Source organism: Dama dama, chromosome 33 (assembly GCF_033118175.1).
Source record: "Dama dama isolate Ldn47 chromosome 33, ASM3311817v1, whole genome shotgun sequence".
In the NCBI taxonomy this organism is placed as follows: Eukaryota; Metazoa; Chordata; class Mammalia; order Artiodactyla; family Cervidae; genus Dama; species Dama dama.
The window spans coordinates 25,070,372-25,091,647 of NC_083713.1; the positions used below are offsets into that span (position 1 = coordinate 25,070,372).

At 37.7% G+C, this 21,276-nt stretch overlaps 1 protein-coding gene across 2 annotated transcripts in view; it reads left to right on the forward strand.

Moving 5' to 3' along the window:
• The window catches only part of CHN1 (chimerin 1), a 199,608-nt gene that overhangs the window by 88,303 nt on the left and 90,029 nt on the right, over positions 1 to 21,276 (forward strand). The gene's annotated exons all lie outside the window — the stretch shown is intronic.

Consider the following 21,276-nt stretch of genomic DNA (forward strand, 5'->3'; position numbering starts at 1 on the left):
CTCATGATAGGTTTAGTCAGTTACCATGGTTTCACTTCATTTCCTGCAAACCTCCTTGTTATGCTATTTGGAATAAGTGAAAAATAGTGTTCTGCAGAATAATTTTTCAAAAATGTTTTTCTGCTTCTCTTAGTTAAGCTTATGAATCACTTTTGGGGGAAATTTTCTGGATATAAGAATATGTGATAAAACACATGACAGCAATAGAATTTAGTAATCCTGCAGTGTCAAAAAATTAAAATTGATAAAGAGGATAGCATAGTGTACTTTAAAATGTAATGCCAGGTTGTCAGTGCCATAAGCTTTAAAAATATTGGCATAATAATTCATATGAAGGACCCTCTGGTCAAGTATGCTTTAATAAACCATAGAAAGTAGTTTTGATATGGAACAGTAGGGAATGGGTAGCTTAAAATAAGGCATCCCTTACTTGAAAAAAATATAGATGTATTCCTAAAAATGGGTTCCAGATTGAACTGTCTTGTAAATCCACAAGAGTACATAGCTGTTTCGAGAGATTAGCTTTTTCCTAATTTGAAAATATACAGAGAACAATATTTGGGGGGGGGGGGGGGGGAAACAGTAAAAAAAAAAAAAAAAGCAGAAATAAAAGCAAAAAAAAGAAAATCACCTCTGATCTCACTAGTCACAGATAATCACTGTTAAAATTATAATGTATGAAATTCTAGTACTTTCCTGGGTTGAATAGAAATGGCTTCATATACATTTTCTTTGTATCTTGAACATCTTCCATGTCAATAAATATGTAAGAACTTTGTTACTTGAGGTTAATTCTTCACAAGGTCTGGTTTCATTTTTCAGTTTTTTTTTTTTTTAACTGTTGTCACTTTTTATATTTATTTCTTTAAATTTAGGTCCATTGTACACTTTTGTTTATTAAACGTGCACTAGAACAATATGTAAAATACAGAAAAGTAGGAAAAGTGCCCCCAAAATAAATAATGTTTTTGGCATTTTTTTTAAAAAGTATTTTGTTATTGTTTTGCTTCTAAAAAAATTGTAATGATATTCTCTGGGTGCTGGGGATACAAAGATCAACAGGATAGTCAAGAAATATCTCTCACCTTAAGGAGTCTGTCAGTGAGAGGGTTAGACTTTAATGAAATTGTCCCGCAAACATAGAATTAAAAGCTGAGGCGAATGCTGTGGATGGGAAGCACAGGTGCTGTCACTGTACTAAGGAGAATCTGATCGAAATTCGAGGAATCACAGTCAGGAAAGCTACTGTGTAGAAGTAAAGTCTGATTTGGGAACTGAAGAATGTCTGAGAGAGAGAGCGTGAGGGAGAGCGCGACCCAACAGCAGCATGGGCAAGGCCTCTCAGGCCGAAGCAGCCTCGTGCTGAGCGGGAAGACGCTAAAGAGGGTGCGGCTCGGGGCAGAGCGTGAGCGGGAGGGTGAGGGGGTGAGGTGCACCATCTCCTCCTGTGGGCCATGTGGGGGGTTTTTCTCTTAGGGAACCACAGCCAGGTTTTAAGCTGGATTGTGATTTGAGCCAAGTTTGAATTTCTTTTTGGTTTCAGGAGGGCAGTAGTTGAACACATAAGAAAGTCAACTTGTTAAATTTTTCTCTTAGTGACTTGTTCATGTTCATTGCCCAGGCTTCCCTGGTGGCTCAGACAGGAAAGAATCTGCCTGCAATGACCCGGGTTTGATCCCTGAGTCAGGAAGACCCCCTGGAAAAGGGAATGGCAATCCACTCCAGTATTCTTGCCTGGAGAATTTCATGGACAGAGGAGCCCGGACTCTGCAGTCCATGGGGTCACAAAGCGTCTGGAACGACTGAGCAACTAGTACTTTCCTTTCATGTTCATTGCCCTGTAAATTTCTTGCATGTTATATATGCAACCATGTATCATATTTACTGGGCATATGTTCTCTTTTGTTGGTTTTGACATAAAATATTTTAATTTTATGTGGTTACATTTTCAGTGAATCTTTTTCTTCCATTCTTCGTTAGCCTGGAAAGCACCGCCTCCACAAGAGATTTGATTAGTTAAATTGGTTCTCTTCTACTTTATGATGTATTTTACACACTTAACCTTTTAAGTGGACAGGGAGGATTGGCATGCTGCGATTCCTGGGGTCGCAAAGAGTCGGACACGACTGAGCGACTGAACTGAACCTTTTAGTCCCCACTAACTTATTTTGATGTCATATGAGGTAAGTATTTCCCCAATTATACCAAAGAAAGTATTATTTTGGGTACTTTCTTCCAGATATTTGGTGTCATAGAAGTAAGGTAAAATGAATTTTGTATTTGGTGCATACTGCATCTTATTCTGGAGATTTTTTTTAAACTCTGAGAATCTTACAGTAAACCAAGAAGAACACACATAAAAGATAATAATTTGTTCAACTTTCTGTAAGTATTTCCCTAACTTTTTGACTACAAATAGTGCTCATTAGTACCTCATATCATCAAATATATTTCCAAGTAGATTTATTTGCTAATTGAGAACCAGTGGTTCACATTCAAATTCTAAGTAATCATTTCTTTCCCAACTGTTAAGGGTTATTGTTAACATCATAATGCTGTCAACTATACTGTGGACTTTGCCAAACTTCTCCAAATTGAAGTTATGTTTATTTTTCCTTTCTTTAAACTTTAGTTTAAAAGACATGGTTAGTCATGTAGATCAGGTGTTGGAAAACTTTTTCTGTTAAAGATTCAGTAGCAAATATTAGAGATTTTGCAGGCCAATTGAGAATATTATGTTATGTAGATACTTACACAGCTATTTAAAATATAACCATTGAAAAATACAGAATCCATCTTTAGCTCGTTGGCCTTACAAAACCAGATAGTGGCCTGGATTTGGCTGGTGAGTTATGGTGTGCCCACCCCTGATGTAGGCACTGTCTGTGTTCCTACTACTGCAGTGGGCAAATCTTTGACTTCCTTATGCATTCTAGAGTAGATGTATATACTGGGTCATAGCCTCAAGGAAAAGAAGATATTTGCAGAATGGTTTTACAGCTTTGTTTTGCTTCTGTTGTTCAAATATAATTCCTGTTATTCTTATCAGTGATTTTTAGACATCTATACCATGATGGGGCTTCCCTGGTGGCTCAGACGGTGAAGAATCTGCCTGCAGTGTAGGAGACCTGGGTTCAGTTCCTGGGTCGGGAAGATCCCTTGGAGAAGGGAATGGCCACCCATGCCAGTATTCTTGCCTGGAGAATTCCATGGACAGAGGAGCCTGGCAGGCTACAGTCTGTGAGGTTGCAAAGAGTCAAACATAACTGAGCAACTAACATACATGATGACTCTTTCTGATTTGTATTTGCTCTGTGTGTCCTCTCCTGAGGGCCCTTACCTTTTTAATTTCTAAAACTTTTTCTGCTCTTTTTTATTAAAAAAGATTCTACTATCTTAAAAGTACATTTGAAAGGAAATGAAGAAAGTCGCAATGCAGTGTCGGAGCGTTGGAGGCAATGGAGCCTGTCCCACTGGTAAAAGAAGAAGTTTAAAGCTCTGGATTTTTCCAAAGGAACTTTCCAAGCAAATCCAATTGCCATGAAACTTAAATTCTGCTCTTGATTTTCACTGTATTGTTATAACAGACAAATGCAAACATCTTTGAGGGTGGTAATATCTAGATAATGGAAAATAATTTAGAGCCTTTCTGTTTGCATGTGTTTTAGCTCTAATTTTGTTACTGTCATAGAATTCTTAGGATAGCTGGTGGCAAATGGTGACAGAAAGTCATTCATACTATTACTTTAAAAAAATTTTATACTGCAAAAGACTTGACCTCGTAAAGGAAAATCCCCAAGTAAAAGAAACAGAAGTGGACTATCTTTTGTGGTAAGGAATAAGAATTGGAATTCAGTTCAGTTCAGTCGCTCAGTCATGTCCGACTCTTTGCAACCCCATGAACCGCAGCACGCCAGGCCTCCCTCTCCATCACCAACTCCAGAGTTTACCCAAACTAATGTCCATTGAGGCAGTGATGCCATCCAACCATCTCATCCTCTGTCATCCCCTTCGCCTCCTGCCCTCAATCTTTCTCAACATCAGGGTCTTTTCACATAAGTCAGCTCTTCACATCAGGTGGCCAAAATATTGGAGTTTCAGCTTCAACATCAGTCCTTCCAGTGAATACCCAGGACTGATCTCCTTTAGGATGGACTGGTTGGATCTCCTTGCAGTCCAAGGGACTCTCAAGAGTCTTCTCCAACACCACAGTTCAAAAGCATCAAGTCTTCTGTGCTCAGCTTTCTTTCTAGTCCAACTCTCACATCCATGCATGACTACTGGAAAAACCATAGCCTTGACTAGACGTCTTTGTTGACAAAGTAATGTCTCTGCTTTTTAACATGCTGTTTAGGTTGGTCATAACTTTGCTTCCAAGAAGTAAGTGTCTTTTAATTTCATGGCTGCAGTCACCATCTGCAGCGATTTTGGAACCCAAAAAAATAAAGTCAGCCACTATTTCCACTGTTTCTCCATCTATTTGCCATGAAGTGATGGGACCAGATGCCGTGATCTTGGTCTTCTGAATGTTGAGCTTTAAGCCAACTTTTTCACTCTCCTCTTTTACTTTCATCAAGAGGCTTTTTAGTTCATCTTCACTTTCTGCCATAAGGGTGGTGTCATCTGCCTATCTGAGGTTATTGATGTTTCTCCTGGCAATCTTGATTTCAGCTTGTACTTCTTCCAGCCCAGCATTTCTCATGATGTACTCTGCCTATAAGTTAAATAAGCAGGGTGACAATATACAGCCTTGACATACTCCTTTTCCTATTTGGAATCAGTCTATTGTTCCATGTCCAGTTCTTACTGTTGCTTCCTGACCTGCATTTAGGTTTCTCAAGAGGCTGGTTTTCCCATCTCTTTCAGGATTTTCCACAATTTACTGTGATTCACATAATCAAAGGCTTTGGCATAGTCAATAAAGCCCAAATAGCTGTTTTTCTGGAACTCTCTTGTTTTTTCAATGTTCCAGCGAATGTTGGCAATTTGATCTCTGGTTCCTCTGCCTTTTCTAAAACCAGCTTGAACATCTGGAAGTTCACAGTTCACGTATTGCTGAAGCCTGGTTTGGAGAATTTTGAGCATGAATTGGCATTAGGTTTGACCAAGAGTTACTGAGTAAGCATCAGTTTCTAATACAAAATGCATGTTTATTTTTCTCCCACATTTGAGAAATCTGGAAGTATTTCAAGGCCAATAGCCCTCTGCAAAGTGGCAGATCCAGACTGGTCCCGTCTTAACCATTTTCCTGTGTGTGGCTTACAAGTTTATCTCAGCTGCTGGAGTGCCAGACTATGTCCACTTTTCAGCTAGGAGACAGAAAGGGTGAAGAGCCCTGTCACTTCACTTAGTTCCCATTGGCTGTTCCTAACAGCAAAGCAGAGCAAGCTGAGAAATGTGGTCTTCAGTTTAGGGAGCCATATTCGCACCAGAGAATCTGGGGGTTTTTTGTGGAGGAACTCTGACACAAAAGTAAATGATGGGTTGCTGTCAGACTTTGTCTTATGTAGAGGCAGGTCATGCATTGTGGGAAATACTAAAAGCTGGTTATTGCCTTTTCCTTTTTTAGCACATACCTTTTTGTTGATAGGCCTGGAAGAGAACAGACTAATCAGTTCAGCGGCGCCTTGTCTCTCTAGGGTTGTCAGAGCTACCTTGTTTAGCAATCTTTCCAATTTCATGGTAATTATTTTTGTGTTGTTTTAATCATGTGTTTCTTTTCTTTCAAAATAAAAGTACATATATTTGTATCAATAGCTCAGATCACCACTAGATAGGTTGATGAAACTGTCATGAACTAGGAAGAGAAAGGATACTTTTTATTCTATACAGCTGAACTTTGGAGTGTTTTAATTTTTTAAAATTATCTTAACAATAGATACAATCTATCTTAGAAGTGTCTAAAAAATACATTTATGTATATTTGTATTTATAGCTCATACATGCACGTGTGGGCACATACACATATGCACTCACCCCTCCCCCCGACACAGATTTCTTTGAAGATGGTTTTGTCATGATCCTAAGGCAAATATTGGTCTTTTGTCATTGATGCTGCAAGGATAGACTTCTTCCATGTCAAAATATAAAAGAATGAATGTACTTTCCCTTAGATTATAAAGTAATACAAAGGTAGTAAGTATACAGAGTGATTCAGATTTTACTTATTTGGGGAAAAATCATCTTTCCATTCTCTAAATTTCAGTGGATTTCACAAAGTGGAATATCCATTTTGAATTAGAAAAAGCATGAGGTTCCAAATAATTAGCCAACTTTTTTTCTAGTCACATTTTGCCAGAACAGATTGAGAATACAGCAGTTTTAGAATTTGCCAGAATATATCAATAGAAAATGGGGAAAGCAACTCTTCTCTTTCTTTGCTTCTCTCCTCCTTCCCTGTTTTTTCATATTTATAAGCTGTTTCACTAAAGCATATATGATATGAATGTTGATATGACATTTATAATGTAGATGAAAATATAATTTATGCCATTATATGATAGGTGCATATTATATATATGGTTGGTGATATACATTAAAATTTAACTAGTTAAGTCTGGCATTTGTCCCCAAAATATGAATTTTGAAGATTTATTGATAAGCAGAATGAAGTACATTGATGTTGGAAACAGATATGTATTATATTCATGCACCTACTTAATTAAACTGTCCTGCCATATATCACCAAATACTTTCCAGAAAACTGACTTAATTGTTCTTAGTGTTTAAAGAACTGAAGATTAAGAAAAGGTGACAGGTAGGTGACATTATATCTTAAAAACAGAAGGAAATCAAGTGTGTACTGAAGATTGGAAAGAGGGAAGAGATCACAGATTAAGATGTAATGAAAGAGGTTTGTGGTTTTCTCTGTTACAAACTTAACCTTTTTGTTCAGTCATGTCTGACTCTTTGGGACCCCATGGACTCCGGCACTCCAGGCTTCCCTGTCCTTCACCATCTCCCAGAGTTTGCGCAAACTCATGTCCATTGAGTCAGTGATGCCATCCAACTGTCTCATCCTCTGTTGCCCCATTCTGCTTCTGGCCCTCAATCTTTCCCAGCATCAGGGTCTTTTCCAGTGAGTCGGCTCTTTTCATCAGATGGCCAGAGTATTGGAGCTTCAGCATCAGTACTTTCAATGAATATTGAAAGTTTTTTGAATGTTGAATTTTGAGCCAGCCTTTTCACTCCTCTTTCACCATCATCAAGAGGGTATTTAGTTCCTCTTCCCTTTCTGCCATTAGAATGGTATCATCTGCATATCTGAGGTTGTTGATATTTTTCCTGGCAATCTTGATTCTAGTTTGTGAGTCTTGATTCCAGTTTGTGAGCCCAGCATTTTGCATGATGTTCTCTGCATGTAAGTTAAATAAGCAGGGTGACAATATATAGCCTTGACTGCTCCTTTCCCAATTTGAAACTGGTTTGTTGCTCCACATCTGGTTTTTAACTGATGTTTCTTGTCCTGCATACAGGTTTCTCAGGAGACAGGTAATGTGGTCTGGTACTCCTGTCTCTTTAAGAAGTTTCCACAGTTTGTTGTGATCCACACAGTTGCAAGCTTTCTCATAGTCAGTGAAGCAGATTTTTTATTTTTTTAAATTCTGTTGCTTTTTCTATGATCCAGCGGATGTTAGCAATTTGATCTCTGGTTCCTCTGCCATTTTTAAATCCAGCTTGTTCATCTGGAAGTTCTTGGTTCAGAGACTGTTGAAGCCTAGTTTGAAGAATTTTGAACAATACTTTGCTAGCATGTATAGTGAGCGCAATTGTGCAGTAATTTGAACATTCCTTCACATTGCTTTTCTTGGGATCAGAATGAATACTACCTTTTCCAGTCCTGTGACCAGTGCTGAGTTTTCCAAATTTGCTGGCATATTGAGTGTAGTACTTTAACAACATCATCTCTTAGGATTTGAAATAGCTCAGCTGGAATTCCATCATCTCCACTAGTTTTGGTCGCAGGAATGGTTCCTAAGACCTACTTGACTTCACACTCCAGGATGTCTGGCTCTGAGTGAGCGACTACACCATTGTGGTTATTTGGGCTAGTTTGTGGTTTTCTGTTTTAACAGACTTAACCTTTGTTATACCCAATACATAGAGAAGTTAATGAATTACATAGCAGTGTCCTGTTCTCTCAGGAATATAAACTGACTTTTTATACTCTTTTGCAGCTATAATAAATATATATAGGTCTGATATATAAAGGAAGTGGTTTTTTTTTTTTAATTTTAGGCTAAACCATTGTGATATCCTTTTTCAGCTTATGTGAGTAAAACATTGAAGCTGGAAATAGTCAAGGACTTCATAAATACCATGTAAATATTCATAGATCTGGCTTTAAGAGTTCAGTATAGGTGCTGTCCTTAAGTAATTAGTAAGCGTTTCACTTTTTACACTAGAGATGCTTCGGTGTCTAGATTTCAGTCACATTTATGTCTGTCTTCTACTGACTGAAAATATTAATAATCCTTCAGTTCTCCTCTGTCAATAAAGATAAGTAATTCCTATTGGTTGAGCTGAGGGAAAATGGAAACTTTGCATATATATAATAAAAAATAAATTTAATAAATTCTTTCAGATTTCAGAAACCTCCTCTGCCATGGATAAGGATAACTTTTCAAAGAGCATCATGGACAGTTTATAGGTTAAGGATGACTTGTTTTGTGTGAAGAGATGTATTTGGATTTGCTGGGGAAGAGCAGTTATTAGTTTGTCTCAGTGGAGTATCCCTTTGGCACTCCTAATCGATATCCTCATTTTTCTGAACAACATGTATACATACACATATATCTTTTTACTCTCAATAATTTTTAAGTATAGGTTATACTGTTGCTTACTCTGTTCACATTGTTGTAGAGTGCATCTCTAGAACTTTGTCATCTTGCATGGCTGAAACTGCTGCCACTGAACAACAATTCTCACTTCTTTTTTCCCCAACCCCTGACAACCACCATTCTCCTTTCTGTTTCTATGAGTTTGGTTACTGTAATATCTCATGTAAATAGAATTATGTGGTATTTATCTTTTTGTAATTGGCTCACATTTCTGTATCTATTCATCCTTCAGTGAGCATTTAGGTTGCTTACGCATCTTACCTGTTTTGAATAATGCTGCAGTGTATATGGATCTGCAAATATCTCTTCAAGGTCCGTTTTTAGTTTTATATATGTGTATATATATCCTAAAGTGGGATTGCTGGGTCACATGGTAGTTCTGTTTATAATTTTTTGAGGAAACTTCATACTGTTTACTGTAAAGGTTATACCATTTATAATCCCACTAACAGTGCATAAGGGTTCCAGTTTCTTCACATCTTCTCCAATCGTTGTTTTTTGTCTTTTTGATAGTGGCCATACTGTTGGTGATGAGGCAGTACCTCACTGAGGTTGTGATTTGTATCTCTCTGATGACTAGTAATGTTGAGCATCTTTTCGTAAGCTTGTTGACCATTTGTTTACCTTTTTGGAGAGCTGTTATATTCAAGTCCTTTGTCCATTAAAAAAATTTTTTTATTTGTATGAGTTCTTCTTATATCTCCTTATCTGATATTGGTTTGTAAATATTTTCTCCCATTCTGTAGGTTACCTTTTCACTCTGTTGATTGCTTCCTTTGCTGTGCAAGATTTTTTCAGTTTGATGGAGTCCCATTTGTTTGTTTTTGTTACTTGTGCTTTTGACATTATATATAAGAAATCATTACTCATTCCATTGTCTTGCAACTTTCCCCCTGTCTTCTTCTTGGAGTATTATAGTTTCAGGTCTTACATGTAGGTCTGTAGTGGATTTTAAGTTAATTTTTGTTTATGGTATCTTCATTCTCTTTCTTTTGGATACCAGTTTTGCCAGCATCATTTGTTGAAGAGACTATCCTTTTGGCCATACTCAATATTTGTAATAACCTATATGGTTAAATAATTCCAAAAAAGAAAATATATATTTTATATGTGTATATATATATGAGTGTATGTATAAAAACTGAACCACTTTGCTGTATACTGTAAATGAAAACAACATTGTAAGTAAACTGTACTTCAGTAAAACAAATTAAAAAATTTAAAAATCTCTTGATCATCTACATGAATGTTTATTTTTGGTCTCTCCATTCTGTTTTGTTTTAGTTTTGTTGACCTTTCTTTATTTTACTGTTTTTCTATTTTCTATTTTATTTCTTTTCTAATTTTTGTTTCCTTTCTTCTGTTAACTTTGATTTTAGTTTGTTATTCTTTTTTAGTTTCTTGAGGTGTGAAGTTAGGTTGTTGATTTGAAACTCCTTTTTTAATGTAGAGGTTTATTGCTATAAAATTCCTTCTCAGGATGAAACTGGAGCCCATTATACAGAGTGAAGTAAGCCAGAAAGATAAAGAACATTACAGCATACTAACACATATATATGGAATTTAGAAAGATGGTAACGATAACCCTATATGCAAAACAGAAAAAAGAGACACAGAAATACAGAACAGACTTTTGAACTCTGTGGGAGAAGGTGAGGGTGGGATGTTTCAGAAGAACAGCATGTATACTATCTATGGTGAAACAGATCACCAGCCCAGGTGGGATGTGCACTGGGAAGACCCAGAGGAATCGGGTGGAGAGGGAGGTGGGAGGGGGGACCGGGATGGGGAATACGTGTAAATCTATGGCTGATTCATATCAATGTATGACAAAACCCACTGAAATGTTGTGAAGTAATTAGCCTCCAACTAATAAAAAAAAAAAAAATTCCTTCTCAGTATGTTATGTTTTCATTTGTCTCAAGATATTTTCTAATTTCCCTTGTGATCTCTTCTTTGACCCCCTTGGTCATTCAAGAGTGTTGTGTAATTTACACATATTTGTGAGTTTTCCAGGTTTCCTAGGGCTCTTGACTTTAGTTTTATGTTGTTGTGATTGGAAAAGACATTTGGTATGATTTAGTTTTCTTAAATTTGTTAAGACTTGCTTTGTGACCAACATGTGATACATGAATGTTCTCTGTGTGCTTGAGAAGGATACGTATTCTGGTGCTGTTGGGTAAATGTTTTGTATGTCTTTTAGGTCCAACTGAGGTATAGTGTTATTCAAGTCCTCCCTTTTCTTATTGATCTGTCTGATTCTATCCATTATTGAAAGTGGGATATTGAAATCTACCATGACAATGTAACTGTTTCTGCCTTCAGTTCTATGAATGCGTTTCGTATGTGTGGGTGCCCTAATGTTAAGTACATATATAACTGTAATATGTTCCTAATGAATTGACCCTTTATAACTTTTTTCCTGGTTTATAAAAAAATTTTTAATTGAAGTATAGCTAATTTACAATGTTGTGTTTTTCATATACAGCAAAGTGATTCAATTTTACACATACACATACTTTTTTATATGATTTATTTCATTATGATTTATTACAGGATATTGAACCTAGTTCCCCAAGCTTCATAGTAGGACCATGTCATTTATCTATTTTATATGTAATAGTTTGTATCTGCTAATTCCAAACTCCTAAATTTAATTTATCCCTCCCTTTGGTAACTGTAATTTGTTTTCTGTATCTGTGAGTCTGTTTTTGTTTCATAAATAAGTGCATTTGTGTCATATTTTAGATTCCACATACAACTGATATCATATGGTATTTGTCTTTATCTTTGTAACTTCACATAGTATGATAATCTCTAGGTCCATCCATGTTGCTGCAAATGGCATCATTTCATTCTTTTTATGGCTAACATTCCAGTGTCTGTATATATACCACATCTTCTTTATCCATTCCTCTGTTGATAGACATTTAGATTGTTCCCATGTCTTGGCTATTATAAACAGTGCCACTGTGAATATTGGGGTGCATGTATCTTTTCAAATTATAATTTTCTCCATATATGTGCCCAGTAGTGGGAATCCTGAATCATACGGCAACTCTATTTTCCGTTTTTTAAAGGAACCTCCATACTGTTCTCCATAGTGACTGCACCAACTTACATTCCCACCAACATTGTAGTAGGAGTGTTCCCTTTGCTCCACACCCTTTCCAGCATTTTTTATTTGTAGACTTTTAAATAATGGCCATTCTGACCTGTATGAAGTGATACCTCATTGTAGCTTTGATTTTCATCTCTCTAATAGTTAACTTCCAGATGTTCAAGCTGGATTTAGAAAAGGCAGAGGAACCAGAGATCAAATTGCCACCATCCGCTGGATCACTGAAAAAGCAAGAGAGTTCCAGAAAAACCGGCATTTCTGCTTTATTGACTATGCCAAAGCCTTTGACTGTGCGGATCACAATAAACTGTGGAAAATTCTGAAAGAGATGGGAACACCAGACCACCTGACCTGCCTCTTGAGAATCCTATATGCAGGTCAGGAAGCAATAGTTAGAACTGGACATGGAACAACAGACTGATTCCAAATAGGAAAAGTAGTGCATCAAGGCTGTATATTGTCACCCTGCTTATTTAACTTACATGCAGAGTACATCATGAGAAATGCTGGGCTGGAAGAAGCATAAGCTGGAATCAAGATTGCCGGGAGACACATCAATAACCTCAGATATGCAGATGACACCACCCTTATGGCAGGAAGTGAAGAAGAACTAAAAAGCCTCTTGATGAAAGTGAAAGAGGAGAGTGAAAAAGTTGGCTTAAAGCTCAACATTCAGAAAACTAAGATCATGGCGTCTGGTCCTATCACTTCATGGGAAATAGATAGGGAGACAGTGGAAACAGTGTCAGACTTTATTTTGGGGGGGCTCCAAAATCACTGCAGATGGTGATTGCAGCCATGAAATAAAAAGACCCTTACTCCTTGGAAGGAAAGTTATGACCAACCTAGATAGCATATTAAAAAGCAGAGACATTACTTTGTCAAGAAAGCTCCATCTGGTCAAGGCTATGGTTTTTCCAGTGGTCATGTATGGATGGATGTGAGAGTTGGACTGTGAAGAAAGCTGAGCACTGAAGAATTGATGCTTTTGAACTGTGGTGTTGGAGAAGACTCTTGAGAGTCCCTTGGACTGCAAGGATATCCAACTAGTCCATCCTAAAGGAGATCAGTCCTGGGTGTTCATTGAAGGACTGATGCTGAAGCTGAAACTTCAGTACTTTGGCTACCTCATGCGAAGAGTTGACTCATTGGGAAAAACTTTGATGCTGGGATGGATTGAGGGCAGGAGGCGAAGGGGATGACAGAGGATGAGATGGTTGGATGGCATCACTGACTTGATGGACATGGGTTTGAGTAAACTCTGGGAGTTGGTGATGGACAGGGAGGCCTGGCGTGCTGCGATTCATGGGGTCGCAAAGAGTCGGACATGACTGAGCGACTGAACTGAACTGAACTGAATAATTAGCAGTGCTGAGCATCCTTTCATGTGCCTGTGGATCATATGTATGTCTTCTTTTAGGCCTGTTTAAGTCTTCTGCCCATTTTTTTAAAGATTTATTTATGTTTTTTGGCTGTGATGGGTCTTCGTTGCTGCTTGCTGGCTTTCTCTAGTTGCCACAAGCAAGGGCTACTCTTCGTTGCAGTGTGCAGGCTTCTCATTGCTGTGGCTTCTTTGTTGTGGAGCACAGGCTCTCGGTGCACAAGCTTCAGTAGTTGCAGCTTGTGGGCTCGGTAGTTGTGGCTTGTGGGCCTGTGGGCTCTAGAGCTCGAGCTCAGTAGTTGTGGCACACAGGCTTAATTGTTCCATAGCGTGTGGGATCCTCCCGTATCAAGGATCGGACCAGTGTCCCTATCATTGCAAGGTGGGTTCTTAACCACTGCTTTACCAGGAAGCCCTTCTCATTGTTTTGATTGGACGGTTTGTTTTTATTGTTATTGATTTATATGAGCTATTTATACATTTTAGAAATTAATCCCTGTTGGTTGCATCATTTGCAGATATTTTCTCCCAGTCTGTAAATTGTCCTTTTGTTTTGTTTACAGCTTCTGTTGCTGTGCAAAAGCTTCTAAGTTCGATTAGGTCCCATTTGTTTATTTTTGCTTTTATTTCTTTTACCTATGTTCTCTTCTAGGAGTTTTATGGTCTTGTGTCTTAAATTTAAGTCTTTTTTAAACCATTTTGAGTTTACTTTGGTGTATGGCGTGAGGGTGTGTTCTAACTGCATTGATGTACATGTGGCTGTCCAGCTTTCTCACCACCACTTGCTAAAGAGACTGTCTTTTTTCCATTGTTCTTGCCTCCTTTGTCAAAGGTTAATTGACTGTAGGTGTGTGGGTTTATTTCTAAGCTCTCTTTTCTGTTCCATTGATCCATAGGTATGTTTTTGTGCCAATGCCATGTTGTTTTGATTACTGTAGCTTTATAACATTATATGAAGTCTGGGAGGGTCATTCCTCTAGGTTTGTTCTTTTTTCTCAGGATGATTCTGGGTCTTTGATAATTCTGGGTCTCTTATGGTTCCATGTAAATTTTGAGATTATTTATTCTAGTTCTATGAAAAATGTCATGAGTAATTTGCTAGGGGTCTCATTGAATCTGTAGATTGCTTTGGGTAGTGTGGCTATTTTTTTAAAAAGAAATTTTATTTATTTGGGGTTTGTTTATTTGGGACGTTTATTTTTGCTGATTGGGCCATGTTTCCCTAATTCTTCACGTAATTTATGATTTTCTGTCTGAGTTTTATGCATGTGTAAAACAGCCATTTCTCTCAGACTTCAGACTGACTTCATTCAGAGGGAGCCCTTCACCAGTCTAACCAGGCAAAGGTTATGAGGGCCTCTGACACCTTTTGAGGGTAGATGTGACCTCTTTAGGCTTGTGTGTGTAGTTTCCCTATTAAAGACTTGTCAGTTTCTTTTTTAGGACTTTGTAATTTCTTGTGCTGTCTGGTGTCTTGATACAGCAGATTCTCTGGTATTACAGGAGCAAGTTATCCTGCTCTCTTTGTTTTCAGTAGCCCTGGGCATCCAAAGTATGCCAGCTCCCTGTACACGCCCAAATTAGGCAAAACAAATACCAGTCCCTGTGAGTGGATGTCTGAAAAACTGGAGCACAGGACACTTGCCCACTCTTCTGTCTCCCTGCTGAGGGCGAAGCAACAAGTTGGGTGCCTTCTCTTGTCTGTCTGGGACACCACAGGCCCTCTGATGCTGTAGCAGGCTACCCTCACTCTCCCTTGCTTTCAGCACCACCACCCTGCCCCAGGCATCCAGACCATACCAGTTGTGTCAGCACTCAATCAGGTGAGAGTGTAGCCCATCCCTTGGGCAACCCTCTGAAAAGCCAGAATGTTAGACACAGATCCACTCTTGTCGTCTTCTTATGCCTCCTCCTCCACCTCTAGGTGTGACCTAGGCAAGCCACAAGCCAGGCTGAACTATGCTGACTTGGGGAAGGGGCAATCATGGATAAAATACAACATCTCTTATCTCTGCTTACAGTGCAGCTCTTCTTGGCTTTGCACTCACTTGGGGCCACTGTAGTTTCTTAAACAGTTTTTAGAGTGCTCATAAAAGAATTTATAAAATTCTTAAAATTTTAAGAATTTAATTTTTAAAATTCATAGAAGAATTTTGGTCCATAAATTTTTGTTAATTCTGTGTCTCTCTGAGGGAATGAGAGCTAGAACTTCCTGTCCCTCCATCTTGTTCTTGGGTGTCTTTTACACACAGGATGCTTATCTCATTAAACGTATTAAATGCTTCTTCTAGCTTGTCATCCTACCTACCCACACTTTTTACATTGTCCTGTTTTCCCTGAGCGTGGAAGGGACCTCCTCTGAATGTCTCATGTTATCCCCAGATTAAAATAGTTGCCCTGTGGCTCTTGTCATTGTTCTCAGTGAGTCTTCCTCCCTCCTCCTGCTCCCCATCTGCCAATTGTGTTGGGTTTTGGCTCTGCTTCCGCTGTCAGTTGTGGTCATTCTCCAAGCCACAGATTGACTCTTCCTGCTAGATCTTTCAAAATTTTCTTTAAAGATTCTAGTAGATGTTTGCTGCCAGGTTTTTAGGCTCACTCAGAAATCTATTTATGGCTGAGGTGTTTTTATTTTTATGAATGGTACCTAATGTGCAGGGTTATATTTCAGTCTCTGATGATTCACTGATACCTGATATTGTTGATCACATGGTTTTTAGTTTATTTTCTGAAAAGATCTTCATGTATTCCTTGAGTATACCTAGGAACAAGGTACTATCCACAGTAATAATCTATTTACATGTCTGTTTATCTTTACAAGTGAACTGAGGTTCTCCAGGGCAGTAAAGCTTATTCATATTGGTTTCTTCAAATTGTTTTTTGTTTTTTTAGTTCTACCACTTTATTGCTACCAACCCATCTCCCTCCACCCTCGTGCACACATGCTCAGTCATGTAATCCCATGGACTTCAGCCCGCCAGACTCCTCTGTCCATGGACTTTTCCAGGCAAGAATACTGGAGTGGGTTGCCATTTCCTTCTCCAGGGGTTTCTTAAAATTTTTATTTAATTTAATAAAATTGCATTGGATAATTTTCAGACTTAGAATCCTTCCCTGTGATATAGTTATTTATACAAATAAGGAATTGAAGAAATCCATTTTTCATTCTATGTATTGCTTTTGTCTTAAGAGTCTCTTAAGCTGACAGATACTCATGTTTCCTTAGCTGTATTGCTCTTAGAAATACATTTGACCTAATTATTGGGCTTTTGATGGTCGTTTTGGACCTGTGATTTTAAATCAGTATATGTGGTCAGTGGTTCAGAACATGGTTTTGTAGTCAGACAGTCCTGGATTCAAACTCTGGTTCCAGCGTTTTCAGTATGACTTTGGGCAAATTATTTATCTCCTTAAAGCCCAGTTTTTTAAATCATAAAATGAGTTATAATAGTAACACCTCATGTGTATTGGAAGGATTATTTGGGGTAATGCATAGTGTGTAGGGCTTCCCAGGTGGCTCAGTGGTAAAGAATCCGCCCGCCAGTGCAGGACATGCAGGAGATGCAGGTTTGATCCCTGAGTCAGGAAGATCCCCTGGAGTAGGAAACGGCAAGTCACTCCAGTGTGGGGTTACTGGGAAATCCCATGAACAGAGGAGCCTGGTGTGCTACAGTCCACGGCATCACAAAGAGTTGGACACAGCTGGGCAACCGAGCACGCATACATACATAGTGTGTAGCACGTAACACTCAAGTATTAAATTGTGTTATTAAAATGAACACTACAGTTACATTATGTATTACATTTTAAGCTCTTACTGGCCACTAAAAGTCAACAAGTGGCAACCATAACTATATTGATGATTCCTTTTTTTTTTCCTAGCTAACAGGTTGATTATATCTGATGCCTAATATCATTAGAGATATGAGAGTATTTAAGAACAACTTCAGAAAGAAAGTAGCAGTTACAAATTTGCTTTATTGCTTTTCCATAACTAAAATCCTGGTCTAGTTGTATTTAAAATCTGATGAGAACAATATCCATCAGTTTAAAGTGAATCTTCATGGCAGAAACTGAGACATTCAGACACAAAGGGGTTTGTGCTGTGTGATTCCATTTATGTAAAGTAATAGAAATTTATAGTGACCAAAAGCAAATAAGTGGTTGAATAGGACAAGAGGTAGAGTTATAGGCTACAAAAAAAAAGAAGATACTTTGGGGGGTATTAAAAATGTTACTGAATCTTGACTATGGTAATAGCATCTGTCGAAACTTTTAATTATCCACATTAAATGGATACAGTTTATTGTACATAAATTATACATTAATAAATTGATTTTTAAAGCGAGGCATTTTATGATGCATTTAATGTAGTAATTTGCAGATTGTTAATGACCTCTAGGTAATAAACTTAAAGCTATAAGCAAATTTAGGCCAGTCTCTGCTCATCTACAGTAGCATCCTACTTATCTGATGGTCAGACGGTTGGTAACCCTAGGTCTCCAAAGTATGGCCAAGAGGCTGGGAAGTGCCTTTGAGTGGCTAAATAGTTGCCACAGAGCCTGTGTGTTTATAGCAAAAGAATGCTCAGGAATCCTCACTTTACTCTAGCTTTATATAAAATATTTATAAACCCTTGTGTCTTTTTTCCAAGCTTATTGCAGATTAAGTAGTGAATTAAGAGATGAGCACAGGTGACAACCTGCAAAGAAGAATTTTTATTTTTTAATATTTATTTATTTAATTATTTTATTTGATTGCACCAATTCTTAGTTATGGCAAATGGATTTTAGTTCCCTGATCAGGGATCAAATCTGGGTCTCCTGCATTGGGAGCACTCAGTCTTAGCCTCTGGATCCTCAGGGAAGTCCCAGAAGATTTTTAAAATATAAAGTTAGTTTTAAGAACTATAAGTTCAATAATTAGGGGCCATGTAGATCAGGGTAAGGCAACTCAATATACTACAATAGCCTCTGTGATATTTCTGTATTTAGACACCAAAATTTTAGTAGTACATTCATTGTAATAAACCTGAACCTTCAAGAAAAATATTAAATCATAGACTGTTTGTAATACTCAGTATTGTGTAGTTTATACAGAAATGACTAAATAAAAACCTTTTGTTGTTTAAAGGAATTAAATAGTAGGAAGCTGGAAAACATATATGAACATGTGAGTTTGTGTTTGTACTGCCCCCCGCACTTATCAAGCATTAACGCATATATATAACTCCATGCTTTTGTAAACCTTTATAGTAGTGTGACTTTATCCTGAAGTTATAAGCTCTTGGAAACAATATTTTAATAAACTTTTAGTGGGACTGATCACCAACTCTTGAATAAGCTAAATCTGTTTTTGTTATACAAATAGACTGATGTTTCCATATCTTCCCTGGTCTTGATAAGATTATGATGTGTGTATGATGCTTTTCTGTAAGTAAGCATATGCATTTACTTATTGACTAGACATATTACTTTCTCTGATTTAACAGTAAAATGAAAACTGAGTGTAGCAGAAGATACTATAATTAATTTACTACATTTAGAAATTTATTTACTTCCAGTGTTGATATGGAAAGGAGTTCTTGTTATCCACATCATCACACTGAGAACAGATGTGTTACACCAGACAGAACTCTGGTAATCTGCTTATATTCTGGCAATTCTATTACATGCCTTTTTTAATATACTTTTTTTTTTTTTTTTACATATAGCCGGCCAACTTAAGGGAAAGTATTAATGAAGTCTTTACTGAGTCTGTTCAACTGTAATGAACCATTAACAATTTTTAAGACAGAAAGTGATGTGATAGGATCTGTCTTGGGATAAACCTTGGTAGCTGTAGGAAGAATGGGTGGAGTCTACATATAGTCAAAAAGATCAATAAATAAAGTTTAAATGTAGAGGGAGTTCTAGGACTCTCAGGTAATTATGAAAGTTTTTGACAGGGTTGACTCAGTAGGTGGTGGTTCTGTTAAGGGGTGTTAGATAGGAATGACATTCTAAAGGAGTGGAAGAGATGAGAAAGTTGGTAAGTTTGCTGGGGGAACCTGTTGATTTGATCATGCTTAGAGATGCTTGGGGAGAACGGTGTACATGAAATCAGGTTGGGATTCCAGGGAGAGGCTGTAAAGCAGTCTCTATAAACAATGGATTGGGTTTTTTAAAAAATTGTTTTCTTTGGAATTTTTGGTTTGTGTATATTAGCCTGCCTATTTTACAGTTTTTAGGGGCTTGGATCTCTTAGCTGTTTCTTCTATATTATGAGGGAATTGGAGTAGACTGATGTTTCTCTTAACTTTAATCCACATAAGAAATCACCTCAGCATCTTGTTAACAAGATTCTGTATCTGAAGGTCTAGGGTGGGACCTGCAGGCCTTCCAGTAGTCATGTGTGGATATGAGAGTTGGACTATCAAGAAAGCTGAGCACCAAAGAATTGATGCTTTTGAAATGTGGTCCTGGAGAAGATTCTTCAGAGTCCCTTAGACAGCAAGGAGATCAAACGAGTCAATCCTAAAGGAAATCAACCCTGAATATTCACTGGAACGACTGATGCTGAAGCTGAAGCTCCAATACTTTAGCCACCTGATGCGAAGAGCTGACTCATTGGAAAAGACCCTGATGCTGGGAAAGATTGAGGGCAGGAGGAGAAGGGGGCAACAGAGGATGACATGCTTGGATGGCACCATTGACTCAATGGACATGAGTTTGAGCAAACTCCAGGAGATAGTGAAGGACAGGGAAGCTTGGTGCTACAGTCCATGGGGTCGCAAGGAGTCAGACACAACTGAGCAACTGAACAACAACAGGACAATCACAAAGGTCTTTTCTGTCTCCAGAGTTTCATCTTTCAGGCTTAAGGTTTTTTGTTAAGTAGGAGAAGCCAGAGTTCTTATACTTTATTCCTTCAACATAACGTTTTTATTTGTGATTGGCAGATGAACCAGTAGGTATAGGCAAGGCTCAGTAAAAGCACGTTATTAACTAATAGCTTTGCCAAGCTGATATTATAGTTCCAGAAAATTGTCATCTTTTTTTCTTCCATATATTTTTGATTGGATTATATGAATTTATTTTTAACATATTCTCATTTTCAGATCTTTCATTATAGTTTAGTTAGCTATCAAATTGAACAGTTGATTGAAATTGAGACATGTTTCTGTGATAGTGCAAACTTACACATATACCGTCTTTCTGGAGTAATGATACTGACATATACTTAAGTAAATTATCTTCCCCGGTCTTACTCAGTCACTAGTCAGTATAAAACACAACGTTTGCCTCTGTTACAGAGGAAAGCAGTAAGTGTTCCTGGTGCATGTTTTTGACTCTGACATCCATTGACTTACCCCTGACATGCTGTATAATGATCATTAATTAATAAGAGATTATGGTAGAATGAGGAATTTGGGGGTTGGTAAGAATGAGTAGGTACAGGAGGAAGAGATGAATAAAGAAGAGAGATTTTACAAATTAAAGATGCAAGATACTATCACTAAAATTGTATGGTAAAGAGATTTTACCAGGGGATAAGCGTCTCCCTGCATTTAAGGAACTTTGAGGGCCTCTTGAAGAAGACCAGTTAGTATGGTGGGACAGGTCTTCAAGACCAACCCTCCTTATCAAGTCTTTGCTTGGATTTGTTTTCATTCTAACGGTTCTGTTAACTGGTATCCTAAAGACATAAAGGAATTCATCCAGCAGTTCATAAATAAGAAAGGTTCATGGATTTCATGGAAGTGAAATTCTAATACATGCAGTTCCTTTGTGAGGGATGGGCATTTATTAATGTAAGTAAAATCCTAGACATTTCTTAAAGATATCAACCTTTTATTTTAAATACTTATTTATTTGGCTGTGCCAGGTCTTACTTGAAGCGTATGCGATCTAGTTCCCTGACCAGGGATCTAACCTGGGCCCCCTCCATAGGAGTTC